General features: G+C 37.6%; 1 protein-coding gene across 2 annotated transcripts in view; it reads left to right on the plus strand.

The window, feature by feature from the left end:
• Positions 1-8,629, plus strand: part of EPSTI1 (epithelial stromal interaction 1) — a 55,490-nt gene extending 46,861 nt beyond the window's left edge. The window contains exons 11-13 of one of the 2 annotated variants that reach the window (XR_014226280.1): positions 1,464-1,496; positions 2,999-3,033; positions 8,536-8,629. The gene's annotated coding sequence lies outside the window, so the exon portion shown is untranslated. Of the gene's footprint in view, positions 1-1,463; positions 1,497-2,998; positions 3,387-8,535 lie in introns of those variants that run through there. The other variant, XM_082278206.1, reaches the window with a different exon arrangement.
• The last annotated feature ends 1,757 nt before the right edge of the window (positions 8,630-10,386 follow it).

The following is a 10,386-nucleotide window of genomic DNA, read 5'->3' on the forward strand; positions in this document are numbered from 1 at the left end:
GGGGAGAGGTCACATTGTGAACATATGAAATTTATGGGTCTGCTCTTCTTTAATGAAATACTAGCTGTCTTGCTGAAACTCTCAGAGCCATAGCAAACCCAGAATCTAGAAGGCAAGGTGACATATTACATCTTCCTGTTTCATGTCTCCATTACATCCAGTGTGATACATAAGAATGAGAAATGCTCCCTCAGATGCTGACTCTGCTCTTTCAATGGATGCATAATTCTAGATATTTGCTGTAGAAAGCAACTATGCCCTGAATACACAGGTGCAGTAGGACAGGAAACCCCATTCTCTTCCTTTCCCATGTGCAGAACAGGAACTCAATAAGATGCTGGATAAATTTGTTTTGCGGAAACATGATTTACGGATAAAACTATTTTAAATAAACATGGTTTGTGGGTTTGCACTTTGTTTAGTTCTTGCAGCGTGACCCATGGGAAAGTTTCTTTGGAGTCTCAACCAGCACTTGATTTATGCTATTTGTGACCAGTTGAAGAGGGAACAAGTAATGAAGTTTACTGTTGCACAGGAAGAAGAGCCACAGCTCAAAGGCCCCTGAAGTCACAAGGCCAGCATGAATGCCACAGGTTTCTGTAAACAATCAGTCTAATAAACTTCCTGAAAGATCGAGTTGCACTAAAAATGCTGGTTTCCCAGCACAAAGAAAAAGCTTTTACTTAATATGGGAATATTGAGAAAAGAATATTTGTATAAGAAGGTTCCAGAATGCTCTCCACAATGGCTTCATTTGTTTTAATGAGTAATGTGATTTTTAACTTGGTTAGTCTATGTACAATCTGAGTTGAAAAGATTATTAATTTGTTTCCTAAAACTGGTTGTTTTCTTGTTGGTTTTTTTTCTTTTTATTGAAAGTAATATGTTTGTCTTTCCTGGCAGAAAATACAGAAACTACTTAGCAGAAGTATCAGCATCAATAAAGGGATCTCAGATGAGTAGGTCCAGGCAGGCTATATCTCAGTTTAATCATTTACAAGACTGTCAAACATCATATGCAGATGTGTTTCACCTGCCTTGATTTTGAGCAATCATTCTTTCCTTTGAAAATCTCATCCTAAAAGAGAATAGTGGCAGTCTGGGCAGGAACAGAAGAAACTTCTCACTCTTTCAAATTGTGTGAGGTTAAAAAAGGATTGATGTATCTGAAGATATTTGAAACACTTCTAGATTTATTTTTTTCCCAGCAAAAGCAAGATATGTTTATCTCTTGAGTCAATATACCCTGCTATTCATATTGAGCTCAAATCAAAGATGTTTCTTGCTAGAACTGAAATCTTGCAGAAGGGTTTGCTTGTTATTTTATGTGGAGTTTCAAAAGGGCTTCAAATAATCAAGAAAGCTCCACACAACTAGATAACCATAATTCTTTGCATAAATATGTGGTTGTGCTGCTCATTGTCCATTGTACTGTATTAATGCATCTTTTTTGTTTTATCCAGGAGTCAAAGTACTTGGAATGAAGGAGAAGAAAGGTAAGAATAATGAATTTGTTTGTTCTTTTTAGGGCCAAGGTCAGAATTAATTTAGCTTTGAATTTGACACTTCATTATGACAGCTTACGTAGTTTAATTTTGAAACAATATGAGAAGGGATCTTAAAATAAATGCATTCTATAAACTACAAACTCTGTGTTTGGGGCCACAATGGCACATACCTTATCTGAAACATGTTTTTTGTAAAGAATCACAGAACATGTATTGCAGGCCAGAAGAACTGATGACAGCATTGAAGGCATCTTCTAGGAGTGCCTTGATATTTAGTCTAAAACTTCAATACAGCCACATTCTCTGCATCATAGACTGTTCCTGGATAAACCTGAACAGCTGAGGAATGTGGCTGGAAGTGCAGGAGCTGACTCAGTAAACTTTCAGTGGTCTTAAGTGAAAGAGGATACTGCAGTGGGCTGTGATCTTCCAGCTATTTTTCATCAACAAAAAGGGAGACTATTCGTAACAGTGGAGGCTGTCAGTAAAACACTGCTAAAACACTGCTTTTGAAACACAGAAATCAGACCCTCTGTTTTCAAATGTCCTTTCCATAAGGCTCACTGCACCTGTGTTCTTTTCTGAAAGGGATTCCCTACTCTAACTCTCAGTTCTGATATAAAGATTTCTGCAGAGACTTTACTTCTAGGCTCGGAGACTTTTGAAGCAAGTTTAGGTAGTGACAAAGATTATTCATTCCTTAGGAGATGGCTTTGACTCTTTTTTTTTTCTTTTTTTGAGAGCTGGCATTTTATAAAAAGGAATTTAAAATAATCAGACATTCAAAAGCCCCTTGCTTCCGACCCTTTTCCACAAATCTAGATTTTCTTATGTGATTTTCTTCATCATTTACTACTCCAAGTATTATTTTAATATTTTTGCAGCAGGGCTTTATTCTGAAGACAGTATCTAAATAAATTGTTGGCTTCCCATGAGTTGTCTTCTGAGTTTTATGAGGAAAAATTGTTATTAAAAATTTACTCAAATTCACTAAAGAAATGACAAGGTGTAGATAAAGGCAATTCCCTGGAGGGGTAGAAATGGCTAGTTTTTGCAGTCCACAGTCCTATTAGGTTTTATAACCTGTGGACAGCTGAAGGAATTCAAAGCGTTGGATCCTTTGTTGTTTTTCGCAATATCTACAATATCAATAATGCATTTGCATATGAACTGTACAAGAAATATGGATGGATGTACTTTTTAAGCCTTGTTTGACTGTTTTTCTGAAAACACATTTCAGCCTGCTACATTAATATATTGTTCAAAGAGTTATTAATATGTCTGCAGATAATTAGGACATTTTGTGAACTAAATTTACAAAAAGATAGAAATCCCTTCGTGAAGGCTTTACATAATTAAAAGCTAAAACCTGTTGGAAGAAAAGGAAGACTTTATTTTCCAGTGGATTTAATCCTTGAGAAATTGACTTTGAATTTTGTTTTTGCTGTAAAAGATAATTTTTAATTCCTTTTTTCTCCCTCTTGTTACAGGGTACTGCAGAAATATTCACTTTTATCTGGCCTAGGTGAAACGACCTCATAAAAGCTCCAAGAAACCGCTCCTTTATTGTGATTTTTTCCTTACCCTGACTCAGCTGCACACCCACTTCCTGAGCAATCTGCAGTGGCTGGTTTCTAGCTGTCATTATTCATGCATACATATTTGAAACAGCTGATTATGAAAGTCGTATTTAATTTTTAATAAGAATATGTGTCTTTTCTTTTTCATAAATTGTTTTGCCTCTTGGAGAATGTAATTATCCCAGTCTTCATGATCTCAGGAAAAGAAGCCATTAGTGACTGCAGAAACTGCAGTAATATCTGTGTTTACTTGCTGCTCTATACCCAGAAAAAAACAGTCCAGAGGCAATTTAAAGAAGCAGGTAGAGAGTTTTCTTTTGGGAAGGAAAGGAGAAATGTTGCTAGGGTTTTGTTTGTTTGTTTTCTGCTTGTTTTGGTGGAAGTTTTGTGAAATTATTTTACCGTTGTACTCAGCGGCAGACGCTCAAGAAGAAAAATGTGCATTGTAGACAGTATCTTTTAAATAAGTTCTTAGAAAAATACAACACATGGAAGAAATAAAACTTGAAATAACACTGAGCTCTCCACATCTTTTGTCATACGATGTACCATCTTTTCTCTTTGCCTGTTTTACCATGGTAATTTCCGTTACAGGAGTGGGGAACGCTACTCCAACATTAGCTTCAGTTTCCTGCTTCTCTTTGTCCCTCTAGTCCAGTGGAATTTAATTTGTGTCTCCCTGTCTCTGAGACAGATGACAACATTTTAGTGCTTTCTAAAAGTCAGATACATGACCAAGGTATTTCTAATGTGAAGTAAGAGTTCACAGTACATGTTACATAAACCGCGCAGAGAAGAAAAAGTATCTGTGGCATTTACAAGTATGTCTTAGGCCGAGTCAAAGGTTTCCTGAGCAGTTTTGTTTAGCATGCAAGCATACCATGTTATTTTTCCATCACCCTTGCAATATGGAAACTTCATACTGGGTCACCTGAAGTTTTATTTTTGAACCATGGGTGTTGCAATATTTGCTTTCCCCTGTGGGACACTTTGTAGTTGTCCTTGGCTCAAAGAATTACTCAAATCTCTCATACTACTAGCTAGCTGATGCTCATAGGAAATGCTGGAAATCTTGGGAATATTTTCTGGTTTAGCCTTTTTTTAGGTTAAAAATTCCTGGGAAAATTCCTTCGGAAGACTTTTGCATACCTACATAGTGGTACTGTATTGCAAGTGGTATTTGGCTGTGCCATTGGACTTTGGCTTTGGAAATTAAATTTACATCTCACTCCAAGCAATCCCTCACCCAGCCTCCTTTGGTAGATATTAGGGCCGGGGCTAAACATCTGAAGAGTGGGTGATATATAAATGCATACACATATATTTTAAAGGAAATGTCTTTGTTGTAGTCAGACCCCGGTATTGTACTCTAATGGGACTAACACTTGTAAGTGGTCTTTTTGAAGCAGTGAACCCAAAGGCTGAGTGGGAGGGGAAGTCACCATTGTCACCAACAAGCTGAAATTCAGTCCAACTGTGTTGCTATGTTTCTGTATCCAAATAAAAAGAACTTTTTATTAACCTGCTACTTTCCCACTCAGGAACAGTGATGGCAGGTCACCTTGAGTAACCTCTTCCATTAAGATTTTCTGCTTTCTTTTGGCTGTCTGCAAAGATGAAACTTAATCACAGCCTTGAAAGTGTTTCCCCTTATCCAGCATTTCAATCTCTTATTTGAAATGCTGTCTACAAACTATTTCAGACATTAACTATTCCAGCCCTTTTAATGGAGGAATATCTGAATTTTTCCTCCTCTATCTTTCTGAACAGAACAAACCTATATGAACAGTGGCCTAGGAAGTGTCTTTGACAGTCATGCCCTGCAATGGAGATGATAAGAAGTTACATCCATTCACAAATTGATGTTAGCAGGATGTCTGGAAAAGGCAGCTCTTATCCTGTTGGAAAGCTTCCAGTATCTCAGAATTACCACTTCCATACACACATACTCTGCCCAAACAGTAAGTTAGAGAGCAAAGGGATTATAATGAAATTAACTGGTGGTAGACTGGGAAAATGGCTTCAGGTTTGTCAAGAGTTAGGAACTGATAGTTGGGCATGTTTTCTATCAAACAGTTAGAGTAAACCTTTGGTAAAGGTTTTCACACTCAAATAGTTCCTCTAGTTACAATTTACACCAACCAAACTAATTATCTTTATGCTGTGGCATAAAACCAGATTTTATTCCTGCGTAACAGTAAATGGAGGGTTTGGGGTTTTTAGTTCATTTTGGTTTTAAATTGTTGTCACAATATAATTTGCACTGAAGATCTCCTTGTTGCTTCAGAAAAAACCTTCCAGCAGGGAGTTGTATAGGTCTGGAAGTTGCAAGAGGAAACCCCCTTGCTTTTTCATCGCTGAGTCAAATTCATTTTAACAAACTGACTGAACCATTATGATCAGCTCTTCTGAATTCCAATACAACTTGACAGCAAGAGTCCTATGTTTAGATTTTATGGTCTGTCTCAATCAGAACCTACCTTCCTATGAAGAAATGTAATATTTATTTAAGGACTTACAAGACTGATTCTCTGTTATGTACCCAAAAGTTGCTCCAATGGAACAACTGCTACCTATCCCTACTTTTAAAAATATCTTCCTGACTCCTAGTACAAGCTTACCAAGTTTCATAAAACTCCTAATGAATTTTCTCAAGCATCTACTTGGCAAATTACACAACTTTCTGCTCCCGAGACTCTTCTTTTTCTTAATGTGCATATTTGGACTGCTTCATTCAATTTATATGCTTTTGTTCAGCTTTTATTTAAAAAAAAATCCCAGATTTACAGAAAGCCTTTGATGCGATAGGATTTGGTGTAACTGTATCTTCTTTTGGTATGTGCCCCACTACTCAGATGCTAAGGCAGAATATTATTAGCTACTAGAAAGGGAGCTAATCCATAGATTACATTTTATGGTACTCATCCGTGTTCAGTTCACGCCTCTGCATCAAGAAATCCAAATCCCTGTCTCCTGTCTTGGAGAACATTTTAACCACCGGGTTCTTTAGAGTAGCTCTCAGCACCCAGGCTGTGTTGGCTCTTCTGCTTTATGAAAAGAATAGAAATTCATGTGAAATGAGAAGGCAACATGGCTTTATCTGTTCCATGAGCTGGATGCTACTGCTGTGGCCCATGCCATGATTCTGCTTGCCATCATAGTCTTGGGAGCTCTGAGCAACCTGGTCTAATGGATGGGGTCCCTGCCCATTGCAGGTGTTTGGAACTGATGATCTTTTGGGTGCCTTTCAACCCAAACCAATCTATGATTCTATGATTCTAATGGCTCCCTCACACTGACTCCTTCACACTTCCACATATTTGTTTTCTCTACTTTTGCTCCTGGAGTACAAACTGTCTGGCAGAAATCCCTTCCACTCCCTCTGTAAGTATTCCTCCTCATTGTCTTCAGTCATTCCCCTTTTCTTGCAATCCATGGGTTCTTCCTTAGTACTCTGGACTGCTTCGACAGACTTTTTCTGCTTTATCCTCTGGAATTAAAAATGGAAACAATACTATTGCTATTTGCTGCTTCAATGTAACACTTATTCCATTGCAATCATTTCTCTTTCCTTTCTGAGAGACCAATATGTTTTCCTGACTCCTCTCTATGTCCCTATTTATCCCATCCTTTTCCATCTGTGCATGGGGATGGATTAGGAAGAGCACTGCCAGTGGGTCAAAGGATGTGATGCTTCCCTTCGTGTCAGCACAGTGAGATGCATCAGTTAAAATACAGAAAATTCTATTTAAACACATAAGCCTCTCAGTAGAGGTGGGAGCTTTTACTGTGACTGTCATTGGGTAGAAATCCAAGCTTGAAATGAGAAAATTCACCTGAGCTTCTTCAGTCTCTCATTAAAGACTTTCCAAATTTCAAACCATTCTAGGGATTTCATCTGAACTCTCTCTGATCTGCTCTCATTAAAAAGAGTGGGTTTATTTCTTGCCAACATTAATTCATTTTTTATATCACTTTGAGCCCCCACTGCCTGTTCCTAGCTGTTTGATCTTTGCACTTAGCTCTTTAATTAAAAGAAGGCAAGCCAGCTTTTCCTGCTGCCTGGACCTCTCTCTAGGAGCTATCTTTATCTCTCATTCAGTTAGTGCCAACCAAAGTCTTTACCACCAATTTCTCTTGCCTTCCCTCCCAATCCATGAACTCCATTGAACTACATTTGGGTAAGAAAACCCTAACAGAAACGTTATTTTTTCAAGATGATTCCCATTTAGTATTTTCTTTTAACATCTCTCTAGCAAATTCTCAATTTTCTTGTCTAGACTTTGAAGTTTGAGTTGTTCTTATTTTTAAGTGAGGAAGTCATATGGCCTTGTATAACTCTGCTCTTTCAACAAATGTACGTTTTTTCAGACTAGAAATCCCACCACAAATGCAACTTTTACATATTAAACCCTGTTGTCTGGTATTAATTATGCTGTTCACCCTTAATTCTTTATTGATCATATCCTCTTTTGCCTTCCTAAGATTTTTCCCTAGGTCAGCATTAAATTGACAGACCTATAGTTAGATTTTCAGCACATTATCCTTTGGAAACATTGAAAAATTTATTTCCTGTCTTCTCTGTTCAATCTTTTGGACAGTCACCATATCTCAGGGGATTTTTCCAGTATCCTGCTTTGAAAACAGCATTTTTACAAGCTCATCAGTCGATACATTTACAGTCAGTGCTCCAACTTTTCTGCTGTGTTGATATTTAGTAACTCACTGCTTTACTAAAGGAATAAAAAATATATATTTCCCTATTTCCTTCTCAAATAGTCTGTTTCCCAGAAATAAATAAGTATATATGCTACTTCCATAAGTGAGGTTTTTGCATTTTTGCCTCCTCTCTGGCAGAGTGTTGGTTATGCAGCTAATCTCTTGGGGTGGCAGAGTTCCTCTGCTGGTTTTGTTTTCCTTTGGTCTCTGCCTGGCATGGGGTGTTCTCACAAGCTGTGGTATGTGACTGGTGGCCACTGGAGAGGCAGGGTATCTCACTATTGTAAAATTTCACACTCACAGTAGATAAACTTTTAGTAGCCACCTTCCATATTTATTCCCCCAAGGAAAAGATTAAGTCTTGGACTACAAAGGCAAAAAAAGAGTTATGAAAAGAAGAAAGTTAACAGATGCAGTCTTGGCACAGCTCCAATACCAAAGGTCTCATCCAACTAACTTCAAGGGTGTGAGTAATACCACAGCTCAGCAGCCAAGAGCAGAACAGCCAGGCTGAATCTTTACAACCAGTTTCTTAGCTGGTTAGCTCAAGTGAATATGATCAATAAAAACCTAGGGAAAAAAAAGCATTTCTCACATTAAGAATCTACAATTTCCTCCTAAATGTAAACTATCCTATACTATTTCAGTCTTGCTCTGCTTTTGTGGAGAGACTCCACAGCTATTGACACTCTCTCTCTCTCTTCCCTTTTCTTTTTTTTTTTATAAAGGTGCAGAAAACTTGTTTCTTGCTTGATTTGTATTTGGTTTGTTAATCTACACAACTGAAATGCTTCCTCCGTCTTCATGGAGAGCCTGGTAAACAGATGTTGTGCTGTTTTAGCACATCTTGAAGGTCAACAATTGCTAGCATGGCAGAAACCGGAGCCTTCAATCCTAGAAATTGGCCTGCTCGTCCTTATTCACATACCTGATCCAACCACATTTAAATAAATCAAAGACACTTGTTACAATGAACTAATCTGGACCTTTTACTGGAGGTTAAGGTAAGTGCAAATTTCACAAAGGTAAAACCTGTAATACACAAGGAAGTTTCTTAGGTAGATTTCATCCAGCCCAATTTCTTTTTAACCTGAATAAAATGGAAAACAAATAAACAGAAAAAAAAAAATCAGAAAAGAAGCCCAAAACCCTAGACCACAAAACCAAATCAATAAAAAAATCCCAACCAAAGGGGTTTTTTTTAATTCCTTCCAGAGACAGGAAATGGTTTCATTTGACAGGCTCACTTTTTTTTTTGGATTAACCTTTATTTTACATGGCTTTTCAGAAGTTCTGCTGTACCTTGTCACTCTGGATCGATTCTGATGAATTTTCTGTTCTCTTGAACTTTTTTTTCCTATATGTGAGATCAAAACTCAAAGTGCCAATTACTTAACTCTTTAAATCAATGTGTCTCTTGGCTCTCCTTCTAAAAAAAAAAAAAAGACTGTTTGAAGCAGTGATTCGTTCCGCTTTCTCTGTTTAATCTGGGAAAATGGATTGCTTGCTCTTTGCACAATGATAATTGTCTCCAGCAGAAGGCAATAGAAATTATTTTAACTGAAATAGGTTAAACTGATAAGAAAGAAGCACAGTCATAAAGATAAAATAATTTAATATACAGATTCAATGTGATTACTGTCTTACAAGTTTCAGCTCCTTTTGGCTTCAGGTACGATGGCCAGCACTTGGGTCTCCTGCAGGTTATAACAAAATGGACCTGCAAAAAGGACAACTTTTAACCCTTGAGAGTGGGTCTGTGGGCTCATGAACAAGTACTGAAAACAAATGCTACTGTGTTACATTTTGCAAAATCTATGATTCATAGAGGATATCTCTCTTACTGGTTCTATTTTAATCCTAACACAGGTAGCAGTGATCTTTACAGCAGTCTTCTAATGGTGTGAGACAGAATAAAGTGCAAAGGAATGCAGAATACAGATACGGAGGTGATACAAGTAGACCACATATAGGTTCGTAGTTAGCATGTGGAGAGGAGAAGTGAACACCAATTGTTACTGAAAGAGAAGTTTGTTTTCTTCCAAGGAGTGTTTTTACGGAGGAAAGAATTCAGGTTTTTGAGCAGTCTGGAGAGCAGATCTGTGGAGCCATCTGTTAGGGGATCTTTGACACCTAAGATGAATCAGCCTCTGAGAATGTCTGTCTGTCTTTGCTTTCTATGGAGAGAATACAAATGAACACAACAGATTATGTTCCTAATTTTTTTGATTATGTGAATCCCAACTAGAACAGCTAAGAAAAGTTACTTACTTGCAGTATATTCCCACAGTTGAAACTGTATGTGTAGTCCTGAGGCCTTTCTAAAAAAATTGCTTTCACCAATAAACACAAAGGTTTTCCAGGAGGTTACAGCACTCCACACTTCAATCTGTCTGTTATCACAAACAGGTCATTCAGGCAAATAAAGGGTTCAGAGTTAAAAACGGAGGCCTTGGCACTAATTGATATTTATTAGCTGAAATCATATGTTGATATTAGCAGTAGTTTAAGCTTAAGGGCCATCTGAGATTAAAACCTACTGTGCGAGCACACAGCACTGTGCATGGCTGTTTGCTGAG

The sequence above is a fragment of the Coloeus monedula genome (genome assembly GCF_965178545.1).
Source record: "Coloeus monedula genome assembly, chromosome: 3".
Lineage (NCBI taxonomy): Eukaryota > Metazoa > Chordata > Aves > Passeriformes > Corvidae > Coloeus > Coloeus monedula.